Here is an 18212-nt window from a genome sequence, read left to right on the forward strand (position 1 = left end):
ACAAATGGGAAAAATCATTAGTATTTTTTTAGATAGAAATAATTATTTCTAAAGTAACATTAAGCATTTCGAAGGTCGATGGAATCGTATACTGTTATATTGTTATAATTGCTTTCCCCACAAAAACATAATTTAGGTCTTAGGAAGTGAAAATTCAGCTCAAGAAGTTATTATTCAATCGTAATTGTGTTATAATACATTTTAGACATTTGAGAAATATTATTAAGATTAAACAATACATTTTTTCAGTGAAATTTAGCAATAATTTTTATTTACTATATTGTTAAATAATTATTGTTTTTGAAAATTATTAGTTTAATAAATTAAAAATTTCAATAATTTAACATTTTACAATTTTTTTTAACTATAAATTCAATTTTTTTCATAACTTTTTTTTAGTTTCTTTCTTTAATCTTCTTTATTTATTTGACGTAACGTAGCACTAGGAGAGGATTCAAAGGTTTAACTTCCTCCGAAATTTTAAAAAATAATATTCATAATGATATAAAATATTTTTATGGTTGTATAAAAATTCATTGAGCACTATTAAAAATGTGGTTTTAATTGAGAACACGACAAGCACATTTTTTATGGGAAGGAAAAGAAATACTTTGAATTAACTATTATTAAAAATATTATTAATTAACTAAAATACATTTACTTTTATTCTAAAATTAATATTTTTAATATATATAAATTTCAATATTTTTTTAACTTTATTTCTTAAAACTACTAAAATTAAAAAAATTAACGTATCAAAATAACTTTTTTATAAATAAACACTTTAGATATTACTTACTATAAAATTTATGATAATTGGTGACCCCATTACTGTAGCCTCCTCTTTTTAAACGGTATTTTAAAGTTCAAAAAGTATGTCGGATAAAGGGATATGTGTAAACCACTTAACATTTTTTTGTTATATTTTTCAATATTTTATGGCATTTCAAATTAAAAAAAAACATTTTAATACAAATATAGCATGTATTTTTAACTACAACAGCCATTTGTACAGAGAGATAAGGAAACTATAAAAATGCTATTTTTTAACTTACTGAATTGCGTACTATCGCAACATATCCTTTAACTAAACATTTATTTACAAAACTTTTTCATAAAATTTATTTAAAATAAAAGAGAAAAAACCTAATATATTTATAAAAAAAATTAATTGTTTAATGAAAAAAAAACAGCACTGTGGTGATGTGCCATAGTTAGGTCAAGTATAATGATATCTGACAGTGATTTAAATCATTATCATATAAATCTCTTCGGTGAAAATCTGTAGATAGTGTTAAATTTTAAAAAATTGATGGATTATTCCAAAAGCTAAATGATCCCCTATTTCCTTATTTATATCCTGATTACAAGTTTTATGACTTATAAGTGTAATATATGAAAAAATATATATATATAAATATTTAAAGGGAAATGGTTTTATTTTAAAAAAAAGTATGTCGAATGAAAGAGGTATATAAATAGTATTTATCATAAATAAATTGTATTGATCCATATATTTTTCAAAAAGTTTTAGCCTTATAAAGTCAAAATTATAAAAAAGAATTTTTTTACAAAAATCGTATTTTTTTTATTAACTTTGATGTCCGTTTTCAACAAGAAAACAAAATAAAATCATAATTTTTTTTTGAATTATAATGTATATTACATAAGCTTTAATTTAATGTGTATATAAAAGTGTCAGTATTTCCGGAACACTTCCAAAAATTAAGTCGAAAATGTTCTACTTTCTATAGGCGTTTTAAAATTTTGAACCCTGTATTAAGGGAAATGGTCCGATTAAAAAAAAAGTATGACGAATGAAAGAGGTATATAAATAGTATTTTTCATGAAAAGTTGTGTTGATCCATACTTTATTAAAAAAGTTATAGAAAAATAAAGTTAAAAATGTAAAAAATAAAATCGAGAATTTTCACATAAAAATAGCGTACGGTAGCCATTTTCATCGTGAAGACAAAATAAAGTCCGAAATTTTTTTTTTTCATAATAAAGTATATTACATTAGGTTTAGTTTAAGACATATATATATATATATAAAAGTGTCAGTATTTTCGGAATACTTTCATAAGTTTAGTTGAAAAAGCTATTTTTTCGTGAAAAAGTTTTGAATTCTCCCTGTGGGCAGGTAATGGGTCAGATTTATAAAAAAAATATATCAAATGATAGGTAAAGATATCATGCATCTATAAAAAAAATGTTTATTGATTTGGTAATTTCTGAAAGAGTTATAAGAGTTTTTTAGTAAAAAAAATTTCGAAAATTAACGATTTTTAAATTTGTAATTTTTTTGGAGATTTACCTATTTACGGGGAACGACGGAAATTTTTTCAATTTTTGATGATAATATCTTCAACTATGTACAATTTGTGATTTTTTGATGTATGGTTGAGAAAAATCGTTCCAGTGAGAGCTGAGAAATAATGGTGACACAAAAAAAAAAAAATTAATGGTAGAATTAATACCTTCCCAGCTTTGTATCATAGCTAAAAACTACCACCAATTGTCATATTTCACCTTAATGCGGCACCAGAAAGGGTTGAGTAAAACATTCCGAATTTCGCCTATATTATTTTCCTATACGAATGATCTAATATAGATAGTACTGCCATAAAAAAATTGAGTTTGAATATAAGGACCACCCTAGAGATTTGTAATAGCCCAATATGTTCAATTTAATCAAATATTAGGAATCATAAAAAATTGTTATTTTAGATTAATAAATAGTAATAAATGTATAGTTTTTGTTAGTAAATACCTACGTAAATAAACTCTGTAGCAAATGACATTCATGTTTTTTAAACCTATGAAAAACCAGTAAATTTTCAAAAATAGTAGGCATTATAAAGGTAACAGACACACAAAAAAAAAATAAATAAAAAAAAAACACAACATAGTAAAATTTATATCTTCTCAATGCTACAAGTTAATGAAAGGCTAAATTTACCGATTTTAAAAACCGTAATTTTTTACGGATTTTCTCTCATTTACTGGAAATGAGATAATTTTTTCAATTTTTAAGGAATAATCTTCAACTAGATACGATTTGTGATTTTTTACGCATTATTGAAAGAATTTGGTCTAGTAAGAATTGAGAAAAAGTAATGACATAATAATAATATACATCATACTAAAATTAATACCTCAGCTCCTCATCGAAGCTTAAATATGATTTTATCATAGTCTAAAAATGTATAAATTATATAAAAAAAATTACAACGAAATGTTTATTGTTATGTGACTTTTGAATTAGATCTCTTCTGTCTTAGTATGTTATAAGTTGTACGCTTATCATTTAAACATTTTTAATTAAACAAAAATTTTAATTCACTGATAATTCAAAATACACAAATGTATTTATAATAATTTTTTCTTTGAATGATTGTAACACTTATTTCTGTTAAAATATTGAATCTTTTAAATAGACAAGGTGGAGTCTATAATGAGCAGGCGTATATATCTTCAATCCACAGAATTAGTTACATATAACCGGTCACGATTCGTGATCATCATCTGACAGAATATTTTTATGCGAAATTATATTAGGAGTGTTTGTTAACCTCCAAGTCAGATTTTTTTAATCGGAAGCTTATGCATGAAATATGTTTTGACGTCAATGGTTACCTATATTTACCACTCGAACTGAGTGTACAAAAATAAATAAAATATACATTAAGAAAAGAAGATGACGTATCTCAGTAAAAAACAAAATTCAACAACTTGTTGTTTAAAGTAATAAACGGATTATATTGACCACTATTTCTATATTAGGTTAAAGTTTTTCTTTTAGAATCAAAACTGAATTTAAATAATAGAAAAATGTTTAATACGTTGGCTACAAAAATATGGTTCAATAAAAAAATATAACATCTTTTTTTATTAGTTATATTTTATTCTAATGTACTGAGAGATAGAATTTACAATTATTTTTGTAATTATTATAATTTTATTAATAATATTAATTAATTTATTAAGAACATAGATGAATTGTTCTTATAGAAAACTTAATCATTTTGAACTGACGATATGTCTTCTGCATTATTTTCAAGTCATCCATATTTATACAATTGAATTATCGTAAAATTATAGTTTAATAAGATATTGTTAATACTTTAATTTATTAGTCAAAGAAATTCTTTTGAGTTAGATTTTAAGTTATCAGTATGTTTAAAAAAAATACAACTCTATTGTTTAATAAATTCAGCTAAAAGACTAATCTAGTTATCAAAGTCATTAAAAATATGATACAGTCTTTTTCTTTCTTAAAAACGAATTAAAAAAAAGTAATATTTAAAAATGTACAAATGTTTCAAAATTAAAATTTTTAACCATTTTTCACTAATTCACCATCAAATTATTCAATCAATCAATTAATTTTTTTAGTAGATTTTATTTAATTAAAACACCTATTCTTGCTCATTTTTTTCATGAAATTTTTTGGTACTCTTCACTAATATTCACACTTTTTTCAATGTGTGTAATTTTTTCCTTGTTAAATATTAATGACCATCAAAAAATACAGTTTAAATAACACGACAAGCAACATCCAAATAATTTGCATATTATTAAAAAAATTTAAAGAATTTATTTTTTTGACAATCATTGTTAATATCAGTGATATTGAATTAATTCCGTCAATTATTGATCGTGACTAAAAAAGCTGAAAATATAATCAACTGAACATTAAATTAATTGTTTGATGTATTAAAGATATATTACAAAATACAAAATATTAATTTATGATGTATTATAGGAAATAGTTATAAATGAGAAAAAAACTTTAAATGTCTTAATGATAAAAATTAAATATCAAACACTATTAATTTAAGTGAGTACAACATTTTTAATAGTTTAAACATTTTGTTAGCATTGTGTTTAATATAAAAACATAAAGCTTAAAAAGCATAATTACATATTATGTCTAATTGAATATAATACAGAAATATTTTAACGTATTTAATTTTTTTTTTATTAATTTTTTGTTATAATATTGCATTAGTAGATGCATGTTGCATTTATTAATGTATTTTATTGTAATATTATCAATGTCTACTTAATATAACATAATTATGAAAAATTTTAATCTAAAACAATTTACAATATATTTTCTAAAAAGTAAGTAAGTCAGGAATGGTTAAGCGAGTTCCTGATAAAATATTAATGGGTTGTTGTAAATAGTCGTAAATATTTAGGCTAATTAGATGATATTGCATACAATTATACTTAGATATTTCCAAGGCTGATATCAATTCTACCTACTTTTAATGAGATGAAAACAAATTTAAAAGAGTAAAAAATGACTAGCAATCTGCAACAAAACAAATTATATTTATAGTAATTGAAACATTTTATTTGCTAAAAATGATCAAATTAGTCAAATTATATAGTATGTCAATAATGGCAGACAATAAAAATAATGATATTTTGAAGTTAATTTTCAATTTTATTTATTATAATATTAAATAAAAATTGTCAATAAATGTATAATGAATGTCTAATAAAGAAAACTCATAAATATAATCCACAGCATACTTTATTTGTTAAAAGTTATTATTTAGTGTTATGACTAACCAATTTGAATAGCTTATCTGATCTAACTCGACACAGCCCAATAATTGTAATTATAATTTAAATCTCATCCGATCTGAAAAACTACTTTAAGTGGTCAGATCCAGTCTGATTCAAATGCTAATATTAATAAAAAACCTAACTCAAATTATATATGTTAATTTACGTTAATTGTTAGAGTACCCAACTCAATGTCAAATTCAAATATAAATAGGGCTTATTTTTTTTAATTAAAAATTAAGAACCTGAAGTTTTCTGATAAGAACTAAATATTCTTTATTGTTATCGGTCAAAAAATAAAAATATGTCATAGATATATATTGTTTTGATTTTTAAATGAGTATTAACTATAAAAAAAACACTACGAAGTTCTATATAAATAAACGCATAGTTGATAGACCTGATTAGTTTATAAATACTTCTAGTTACCATTTAACATGAATATTTTTTTACTTCTTATGGTAATTGGTATGTATCATAGTCATATCGTTTAATAACAATTATTAAAACATAAATATTTATTATGTTCCCAAACAACAAAAAATAACTTTTATACTATATTTATTATTGATTTAGTATTTTATAACATAAATATATTTAAAATATTGTCTGGGTTTAGTTTACGCAGTAATAAATAACATCAATAATAATAAGATATGTGAGAATTTATTTTTAAATAAAAAAAAATATTCAATTATAAAATTAATAATTCATTCAATCAACATACTATTTACAATTTCACATAATTGACATATGCATAAAAAAATTCTAAGATGAAGTTCTATTTCATTCATTAAAATTACTCAGTGCAGTATGTGGCCAATGAACTCTCAATCCGGTTCTTGTTTAACTATTATATATGTTCATAGAAATCTAAACTTTGAGATTTTCCTTAATACAGTATTAGGATTTATTTCTCGTTATTCAATATATTAAAGTGGGATATTAAGCTCTTGTCATATTCTAAATGTATTTTTTAATAATACACAGTAATAAATTTATCATAAACTATTTAATTAATCATAAAAAAGAAATAATATTGAAAATTTTTTTTTTTTTTTAGTTTCTTTTAGGCACATTTTATTTTTTTATTTATTACTCATACTGTATACCTATAAGAAAGTCAACTTTATTTTTTAAATGTCGACAAATACAACTAACTAGCTTAATCAATAGATAATGATCTAGTAAAGAAAATGACTGATCGATAACAACTTTTGAATCAGTATTTCGGAAGTTGTTATCATATTACAGTTATGGTTAGTGGTGAGAGACGGGTGTTTCATTTTTATCACAATTCATTTTTCAGTAAATATTTCTCGAATTAAAAAATCTACTATTTACGTAACAATACATGAGTTTTTTTGAACTTTAGAAGAGTTAATTTTTAAAATAGAGATTTTGTAATAAGAGTTAGAAAAAAAATATTGTGAGAGTTATAAAATTTTCCTTTTCATAAGTGTTTTTCTATTTAAAGCCAAAAATATTAATTTAACCTAAAAATTATTTAGTTCTATACCAAAAAACTAAGAAACTGCATACATATATATTTTGAAAGCAATGTTACCATCATCAGTACTTAACGCATACTGACATTTTACTGGAAAAATATTACTATCTCTAGTGACATCATCATCTAGTAAGTTGTGACGTCAAATTTTGATGTTTTACACAAGTTTTGTGATAAATTTTGCAGAAGGATTACATCCTAATTAATCCAATTATTCTCTCTTTATCACCTTCCTTATATTAAGTTCTTTCAGATAATTTTTAATTATTTTTATAGTTCTAAAATGCTATCATTAGCGTTAAACATAAAATGCACCCTAACCAAGAAATACTTCCTTATATACACTTAGTATCGTTATTATCTATTGATGTTATTACCGTTATTATAAACATAAATAATTACAAATAGCTTAATATAAGGAAAGCAATAGAAATACTCAAAATAAAAATAATTTAATTAATCGGAAACTAGAGCCACTGAAAAATTCATTAATTAAAATTGTGTAAAATAACAATTTAGAAGTTTTTAAAACATTATCAGTTTTATACATTTTGTATCAACCAATATACTTAAAAATACGAAAAAAATCAATTCTATTACACTAATTAATGTAAAATCTAGTAAATGACAAAGCGATATAAAAATATTACACATAGTTTCTTAAGAAAAATAATTTAAAATAACAATTTGCTATTGTTGATTTTTTTTATGAATTTGTGAAATTACTTACCATACTTTTAAATTGATTTCCTTGTTTCTATTGATGTTTATTCGGAAGCATTTTTATCTTTTAATAATTATGATGAATATTATTTAGTAATAAAACTAATAATAGTTTCGAAATAATTATAAGTTAATATTATTTTAGAAAAATGTACAATTAATTATTGGTTTAAACTAGTTGAACTTTATCCAATGATTTTTCAAATATATATATATAATATATATATTATATATATTGAATATTCATAAAATAGGTATTAATCTTTTGATAAAATAAGTTGATTTGCATTTATATTTAAAGATTACTTAAAATTAATTTAATAATTGAAGTATAGAAATAATATAACCATGCTCAAAGATATATGTAATTAACACTTACAACTCTCTTCAATTAATGTCATGTTGAATGAATATACATAATTGATGATTGAAATTCTTCGAAGGGAAATAATAAAATAATAAAAATAAAAGATTGATGACAAATATAATTAAACATACAAGTTATTTTGTTTGAAAAACTCTTAGTATTCTATGACTTTTCCATGTCCATGACCTTACTTATCATAAATTATTGAATAGAATTTAAGTGTCATAATTATTAGATAAATATTTAACTACTATATTTGTTTACTAGTTATTTTTATAATAATTATTGGAATATTTCATGAATATTCAAAATGTATTTTTAACTAATACAAAAACTTTTGCTCATTTAGGCTAATCAAGAAAAAAATTTTAAAAATGGTTTATATTTAAAATGATGTCGTAAAGCTATAGAAATCTGATTGTAATTAATTAAAACTAATATGATCAAATAACAAATAAAATGATTACAAGCGGGTATCGGAACTAATAAAAACAGTTCATTTATTAGACCTATGCTTCCTTAACTGTATTATAAATACATCTATAATATACAGTATGTAGTTTAATTTAAGCAAAAATTTCTTCGAATTATACATTACATAAATATATGTATTTTTATTATATTAAAAAAATCACAAAACTCAACAAACTGAAATGATACCAAAATTATATCGAATCACTTTAATTATTAGTCAACTATATTCCTGTGATTTTTATTCTTACAACTTATGTGTCACAAAAATGAATCTATATGGTATGTATATAGAATGATGTTTACGGGCAAGTGCCAAAAAAATGAAAGATTATACTTTGTTAGTTAGGTTCCTTTTTGCAATTCAATAATTTCGATTTACATAAGAAAATATTGTAATATATAATTTTAAAACTTTAAATATTGCTAAAACTGACGTATTAATTTTGGAAAATAAATGCAGGATAATACAATTTGGCTGGAAATGTTTATTGCATAAAAAAATTAATTTATAAAAAAAGTCATCTAGTATTTATTTTATAAATTATGTATCACCTGAAATTGTCAAGATATCTTTGAGGATTTGATGTTTTACAGAATTTAAAAAAGATTTTTCACATATTTCCAAAAAGATGAAAAGTTAACATTTATAGTATGTTAGATGCTGTTTTTACTTCAAAACATAGGTGAACTACAGCCTGGATCGACTGGGCTAAGCTCAGGCTATTGAGCACCTGATTAATTTATACATTAAATGTTGTTAATGTTATCTTTATTATTAATGAATTGTACATTGTATATACATAATGTCCAGTAAGCAAGATAATAGGTCAATTTTTACAAACAATGAGGACAATAGAAACTCGTTTCCTTACTTACTGAGCACTCTATATAATTTTAATATATATATAAGTAATAAAAATAATAATTGATAATTGTATAAGTAATTATCTTTACAGTTGTATTACAAATAAATAACTATTTTACTACTATACCCGTGGTATTTTGATATAAAAAGTACAAGGGCTAACCTAGGCAGGATAAATCAGAATTAACAACAGTGAAAATATTTATATGTCAAAGATACATTTTTATTTATATTGGTTGGAGTAATAAAAATGTCTTTTATAACCTTACCACTTTAAGCGGAATTAGACAAATAAATTTGGAAGGCTATTGACAGTTCCCTACTAAAAATTTTTATATATTATTATATAAAACTTCATTTTTTGTATTTTTGGGAGGGCTGATTTTATTTATTTAGTTGGTCTGTCTATTAGATAAAGTAGGAAGTTTGGTTTTTGAGTGAGTGCGAGGTTTCAGCATCTCACTCATGAAAAATCTTGAGCACATTACTGAAAAGGATAAATCGAATTGCCCAGTCTAATGAAAATATCTAGTTCCGGCTATGATCAAAGCAAAGTTTTTCAACATTATTTAACTTTTGAATAAAAATTAAACATTATATGTGATGCATCTCATAACAGGTTCATCATTTAAAATAATGTCCCAATGATTTTTAACGCTTATTAACGTCAATTACTTTGTATGGGGTGCCAGATGGTAAAAAAAAATGTTTCGAGTACCAGTAAAAAACATATAGTTAATAAATGATATAGACTTAATATTATGTAATTTTAATATGCAAAAATGCATTATTTGTCCTGGGTCAGCTTTGTGAAAATTGATACTCTCCGATTTCCGTTAAGTAAATCAAACATTGATTACACGCGGACAATTTAAGAGAGTTTCTCTGAATATACAGAGAAAATAATAGAAATAAAGGTATTAAAATTCCTCTATGGAAATAGATATATTTTTGATAAAATTAATTTTATAGAAAAGTTTAACAATTTTAATATGCTCTTTAATTATAAATGTTACACATAAAACTATAGGACAACTTATGTTACCCCAAAATCTTGTACAATATTTTTAAATAGTACGTTATATTTTGTATGTAAACTTAAATTCAAAGTACGTACCCCAGTAATGAAATTTTTGGTGTGGTATAATACAAGTAATAAATATTTCTAAATTAAACGTCAAACCTTAATTTGCACTTCTATTTACTCTTAGATATTTTAATAACTATAATTTAAAAAAAATTATGTACATGCATAGGTTACAAATTTTAATTTGTTATTATTTAATGCACTTTTAGTGATTAACGTGTTTTTATTTTTCTTAGTAAGAATGTGATACAAGTATATAAACCGAAAACAAATTCATTCAATTAATTACAATTATTAACTCATTAAGTCATATTATTTGCATTATTATGTGTAATAATTGTGAAATAGTAAAACTTAATTATGTTTAAATAGTAAGAAATAAAATGAGTTAGAATTCATTTTATGTCATCAACGGCTGCATTTTAAACTAACACTTACAAAACAATTATGGAGTGATGACATTGGAAAAAGTGTTCTGTGTATGAACTTGATTATATTTGGATACACTGCGAATAGTTTAATGAGCAAAAATATATTAGATGGTCGTTGAATAAAGCTCCTCCTCTTTGATATTTGAAGCCTTGAAGTCTTCGACACTTATTTCCACGTTAACCCTTGACGCTGTCCGATGGATTTACATTTAGTCTGCGTAACACAGAACACTAAGTAACAAACGCGTAGAAATATCTAACTACATTTCTTAACGTAATTCACTTTTTTTAAATAAAAAAGTATAGACGTTGATATTTGTAGTGTTTTTAAAATAATCTTAATACAGCAGTCATTTTTACAAATGATTTTTAAAAGTTAATAAATATTTAATTATCATTAAAATTATGTTATTGATTAAAAAAATCATTGTTGATAACATTAGTTTAATTCAAAAAATGACAAGAATATTGGATTAACTTTAAGGAATCAAAAAGGCATTTTTCACAGTAAGTTTTTTCATTTTTCAATTTAACACAAAATATAATATAATGTTATTGTATTTAATCATATTTTCAACCAAATAATTAAAAAAACATTTAAAAAATAATTACTACAAAAATTCTAAGCATATTGACTTAACGTAAATATTTTAGCTCAATTGAATATCATCCGATTCAAAAGATTCTCAGTAAAACTAATTTTTAACCTAGTCAACCTTAGTTTATTAACTGACGGGTACCAATAATTTGATTTAAAAACATTGGTTAACAACATCCTTCAGAACAACACTTGTTTAATGAAAATTATCTAGTCCAATATCTTTAATGATACCTTGCAGTTTATTCATAGAAAATCTAGGATTTTATATTTTTGAAATAAATATGAATTTTAATAGTTTATATTAAACATACTACTATGTCATAATTGACCTAATAAAATACTCAAAATCAATGTTCCATTTTTGATATCATTGATACTCATTAACAATGGTTATCACTAAAAGAACGATTGAAATAACTTAAAAAGCTGATATGAAAATTAATATCCCTGACCTTTAAAACAAATAACCAGCCTATATAAATACATACTAATTTATTTGTAGTTTGAACTAAAAATGTTCTGATTTTATAATTAACATTAAGTTACTTTATTTTTAATAAACCACATTGTGGTCTAATCGCTCAAGGTAAATGATCTAAAGATCGGTGGCATTTTAATTACCTAAATAGATAAATTCGATAATGTATCTGTTTCCGTATAATTTACTTACAAAAAAATAAAATTATCCAAATTGTTTCTTATACATTCCATGTATATATTTGTGAGTCGTTTTATTATTATACTCATTGATCCGTCACTATTAACGTCACAGCTAATTGATTACAACAAATAAGAGCTAGCTAAATACCGAAAAACTTTAAACAAGTATCTACAAGATTAACCTTGGCCGTGTCACGCAATCATGGCATGATGTATTGAGTAAAATTTAATATACTTTGCTTTTTTCTGTTATAATTAATGTTTAATTTTAGGAAATTTGAAAAAAATGTCTGTGTATATGGACTACATCTTTTACATGTATGTTTTAAACTTTTATTTTACATTAAGAAAAATAGACATTCTAAATTACTTTTAATAAATTTTACGAATGTTTAAAGCATTTTTAGTAATACAAATGCATATTTAACTATGCACTTAAATCTTAGTGTAAATATAACCAAATTTTAATTTACAACATGGTATAAATAAACACGTTAATTATTATAATTACGGAACAACGAATTTGCCTCCATAATATTACCTTATGTTTTAACGTCTAAATATGATGACGATGTAGAATGACAATCAAGAATTTTAAAATACAATTTTTAATGAATCCAATTCTTAATATTAATTTTTTACTGTCATGACGTCAACTTGATAGTAGTTGGTTTACACGCAAGCTGTTAGTATTTCCGACTTATAAAAATTGGTCGCTACTCAGAAACGTAATAAACATAGCTTGTGTTATTAAATTTATAGGTGATAGATTATGCAAATATATGACGTATAATATAATATTGATTTAAAATAAATTAAATATTTCAATTCAATAATAAAACAATTATTTAAACCAAACGATTATCTTTTATCCATTATTCAAAAACAAAACAAAGCGTTAGATTTTACCGAAAACAAATAAGCCGGTTTGGATGCAGACTTTATACTAAGAGAGCTATGAATGGTTTTAATCTTAAGGACTTTGTCTGTATTCTTATAGACATATATAAAATTTTAAAGAGCTAAAATTTGAAATAACACAGTAGCCTACACATAGAATTAACTGAGAAAAATAAAAAATATATAATAATAACACGTTTACATCTATAATTATCACACGTAAATATATTATTAATTTGTTTATGTGTCTAAATAGGTATAATTGTTATACTTAAATATGTGTTATAAATAATTATTTTTTAAGGAAATCTAAAATTATAATTTTGGCAAATAATTTTAATTAATTAACTACACTTCTGCTAAAAATAGGTAGTTTTAGGCATAAACATAACTTGTCTAGGTATAATTTACACAATATAAATGAAAATTTAGTAGAAGTCTACTTTTTCATCCTATGGAACTTTTTTTAAGCATTTCATTGGTATTTTGTTCGTAGTGATTACATGATTTGAAATAATTGTTTTGTTAACACATTTTTATTCAGTTATTAAAAAAATACATTTAAAGCCTTATTTTAAACTTATTTTGACTAAAAAAAATATTTAAATATACATGAAAAATCGCAAAAGAAATTAGTTTGTAACAAAATAAATAAAAATGTTATCATCACTTTGATGTTTTAAGTTTAACATAATTATATTCTTACAATTAAAAAATTCAGACTAAAATAAAGTTTATTAAACTATATTAAATAAATCTAATATAGTATGAATATATAGTTTAAAATTTTTTTTTAATGACATAAGTATAAAAATATTTAAAATCATTATTTTTTGAAACTTTTATTTCGTCTATATATTATTACAAAGAAAACTTTATTAAATGGAAATATTAATATGATGACGCCCTGATATTTTTAAAGAACGCAATATAATAAACATAACTTTCAATACACACAGCGTTTCTAGGAATCTGCGGAGTTTATTTTTCACATTGTGATAACATTAACCAACCATCTAACATATCTATATAAATCTTCCATACATTTTGTAAAAAAGTATTTGGATTAGTTAAATAAAGCTAAAATCTTCATTTAAATGAAAATAGTATGTAATTATATAATAAATAAAGATAGTTATCTATTAAGAAAACTAATCAATAAGTTACAAACATATTTTTTTATATATTAAATATATATATATATATATATTTTATATATTAAATATACCTTGTTAAAAGTAGGCATTATTAAAAGGGATAAAAAAATTCTTTACACCAGCTATGATAATTTTTTTTGTGATAATAAATGAAATAAATGAAAGAAGTTAACAATATTACGGAAACTAATATATTTTAAAAATAAAAAATAAATCTATCAAAAATTAAAATTAATTTTTGTATCTTTTTTTAAATAAAAATTAATGAGCTATTTAATTATTTTCAATTTAAATTAAAACATAATTGAAACTAACTAATTTATAAAATTACTATGTAGTAAGTAATAAACTACACTTACCATATAATTACTTACTACATTGTTATGATATTGAAAAATAATACACTTTAATTATTTTTTTGTCTATTTACTTCTTAAAACAGTAATAGGTTGCAAAAATTCCTTAAAAAAGTAATTTTTTTACTCTACGTTTGTTCTAAAGAAAAATAATGACAGTTTTTTCTATATGTTTATATAATATATATATATATATATATGTATACTGGGGTTTTTAGATATATTTGTATCTCTAAACGTTCATCAGATATAAACCCATAAATATGTCAATTTTGACAACTCTATAAAATAGTGAAATTTGTAGTGTTGCTCAAAAAATAATGGTGTTTAAAAAAATGTGTAAGTATAAAACTTATGTAAAACATTATTATCTACAATTTATATCCTATGATTTTTTTTGTAATAGCTCATTCATGAGTTAAACGCAAAAAACTAGAAAGCTGCCCTTACTGTCCAATTTTCAACCTTATGTAGACACAGGTTAATCTTGTCCTATTATCATTTTTTTTTAAATTCATTTTTACATGTATTTACACAAATTTGTGGGATGATACCGAGGAATTTCTAAAAAAAATCATCTATAACTGAGAATCACCTTAATATAATATTCTACATGTATTTATATAATATTTAATTTTTATTGTTATTGAATAATAATTTATTCTACAACAAAAATATTTTTTAATCTTAATTAATTATCTTAATTAAGTATCAATTACCTTCTTTATACTACTTTAGAGACGTCGAGTAACTCTTCAGACGATTTCGTTTGAATAGTTATATACTTAATATAATTTATAACACATAATACATTTTCATATAGTTTTTCAATTTGAGAGATGATGGATTGGTAAAAACGTTAGTATAGATTTTTTGCAATATCTTGTTTCATACTTTAACGACAATCTCGTGTAACCGCTAACAAATACTCAATTATATAACAATTTTTGAAACAAATTTGAGATAAAAAATAAAATTTTAATTTATAAATTAGCACTTCTACTAAATTTTCCATTCACGATTACTTTGTATCATCAGCTTAAATAAATAATTTTAATTAAAACGCATTCTTTAAAGAATGAACATAAAACAACTTTTTACAACAATTATTCAGAAATATATTGATAATTAATTTTTTCGCAATTTATAAATACAAATATATACTTTATCAATTAAAATGTAATAAAAAATTTTCGCCACTCAACTTTTTTTTTTTATAAAAATATTGGGCAAACTACATATAGAGTTAGTGGGCTATCCGGGGGCAGGGGTTTGGCTCGCCAAATCAGGACCTCCCCGATTAATAACCACGGTATTATTATTAAAGTATTCTATAGTAATTATTAAAAAAAAAATTAATCTAGACCTATTTGACTAAGCGAAACTATTGGCACATATTATTATACAAGTATTTTTTAGTTGCAAAAATTATTTTTACTGACAACACTATGTTAAAACATAGAGCTGAGTACCTATAATAATCACACAAAATACAAACATGGAGAATCGCTTTTTTATGTTCGTTGCTATAATATAAGTATGACAAAGATCAAAGACCTTCACTGACGTAATAGGGTGAAGCCAGCTATGATGGCTTTAGGAAAATAACCAATAGCCAACAGGTATCAACAGCTATCACGCAACCAGTTTGATTATACCTAAATACATTTTTAAATTTAGTGGAATGATGGTGGATATTTACTAGAGTAATATACACACATACACATACAAAGCAACTATAATTTTTTTTCTCATTCAATTTATTATTGATATCTTACTATACGTAGTTTAATATCTTTGTAATACTTAGACCGAATGTTTGCTGCTATGCTCTTCCGTTTATACAATAATAATAAGCAACCGGTTTCCAGAAGAGACCTACTTAGTTGCGCAACAAGCGTGCCCGGAGCCTTAAAAGTGAAGCCGCGTATAGCGCATACTCGTACATGTAATATAATTTGCTCGTCTGACCGACTAGGAAGGATCCGAATGCTGTTGTGGAGATTGCATCAGACCAGTATTTCTATAGGTACCAATAGACTATGAACTGAAGGAATAAAAAGTAATCAAACTAAAAACGGATATGCTTTCGCTTTCTGTTTAACACACATATCGATCTATGATTTGAACACTGACACGTGTAGAAAGGGTCGTCCAAGACGCGGGGAGTATGAAAATCTCCATTCTGAAAAATAATTTATTATATTTGATACGACGACGATCAGCGTTTAAATAAAATTTACTCAAAGAGTCATTTTAATAAAATAAATTGTAATTCATAAATCGACGTTAAAATGAAGTTATGAAATATAGATCCCAACAGTGAGGTGAATAATAGCCACAAGCTCAATTCCAATTATTACAATGTAACGACTTGAGAATAAAGATACGAGACTAAAACAATATAAACTACTGCATCCATGTAATTATTTTTGTGCATATTTATAAACATGAAAATCAAATTATGAAGGACGGAAAAAAGACGTTAACTTTACTAATAAATCTCTCCATCATACAACAAAACGTTCATATCTTATTTTATTATAAAACATAATAAAATTCCTAATAATTAAAGCAATTAAAAAAAAAAAAATTATATTATTTCAAATCACATTTTGTCAATAACTTTATATTGGTTTAATTAAGAAAACGCCTTGCAGCACTTAAAATTTTTGAATAGTTTCCACATACTAAACAAATATATTTGAGAAATGTTGTCATATATTAAACAAAGTAATAAATGAGTACCCTAAAATATGAATTCAGCCAAAATTTGAGAGTACAACAAAACCTCCCTCTAAAATAATGATTCATGTAGTTATAATATTTCTTTCATCTAGATTATATCAATTATAAGAACCAAGTACCTACTCGTGTTACAACTAGTATGTTTAAAATTATTTCTTAAGTACATTCGATTCGACAGTTAAAATTATGTAATGCTAGATGTCAGAAAAAACTTAATCCTTAGTTTCTTTAAATCTGAACAATTATAAAATGGTTTTGCAAACTCTTAATAAAATCTTTATTTTAAATTCCAGAATTGAAATTATAGTTACAATGACAAATAAAATTTTTTTAAAGATCTGTCTTTTCCTGTGGTATAAATTATGTGTTTTATAATTTTTATATAAATTATAAGCCAAATGTCTACATTTAAATATTTTATAGCAGTATAAGTAATCTATTTCATTAATATGAATTAATTTCAACCATATTAAAATCTTTGCATATATATTTTTTTAACTCTTACTGATAAATACCTGTAGACTAATTTTGAAGCATATTTAACTCCCCAACTCATACTTCTGTATGTATTACTAATTTATATTGATTTAATCTTAGTCAATGGCTTAACCAAATATTTATTTGGGGCTGAAGAATTTTTTTTTCTTTCTTTATAAAATTCGTCTAAGATTACAAATTTTATTAAATAATTAGATCGTCGCCAAAATTAGGAAAGGGATGAAAGCTGCTTTACTGATCTTAGTCTTATAA

The 18212-nt window shown here is 23.2% G+C and overlaps 1 protein-coding gene across 1 annotated transcript in view; it reads left to right on the forward strand.

Annotated features, from left to right (window-relative positions):
- Positions 1-11245: 11245 nt before the first annotated feature.
- The window catches only part of LOC126896304 (scavenger receptor class B member 1), a 39495-nt gene continuing 32528 nt past the window's right edge, over positions 11246-18212 (forward strand). The window contains exon 1 of the mRNA XM_050668970.1: positions 11246-11547. The gene's annotated coding sequence lies outside the window, so the exon portion shown is untranslated. The remainder of the gene's footprint in view (positions 11548-18212) is intronic.

Source organism: Daktulosphaira vitifoliae, unplaced genomic scaffold (assembly GCF_025091365.1).
Source record: "Daktulosphaira vitifoliae isolate Bord-2020 unplaced genomic scaffold, ASM2509136v1 Scaffold_1, whole genome shotgun sequence".
Taxonomy (NCBI): Eukaryota; Metazoa; Arthropoda; class Insecta; order Hemiptera; family Phylloxeridae; genus Daktulosphaira; species Daktulosphaira vitifoliae.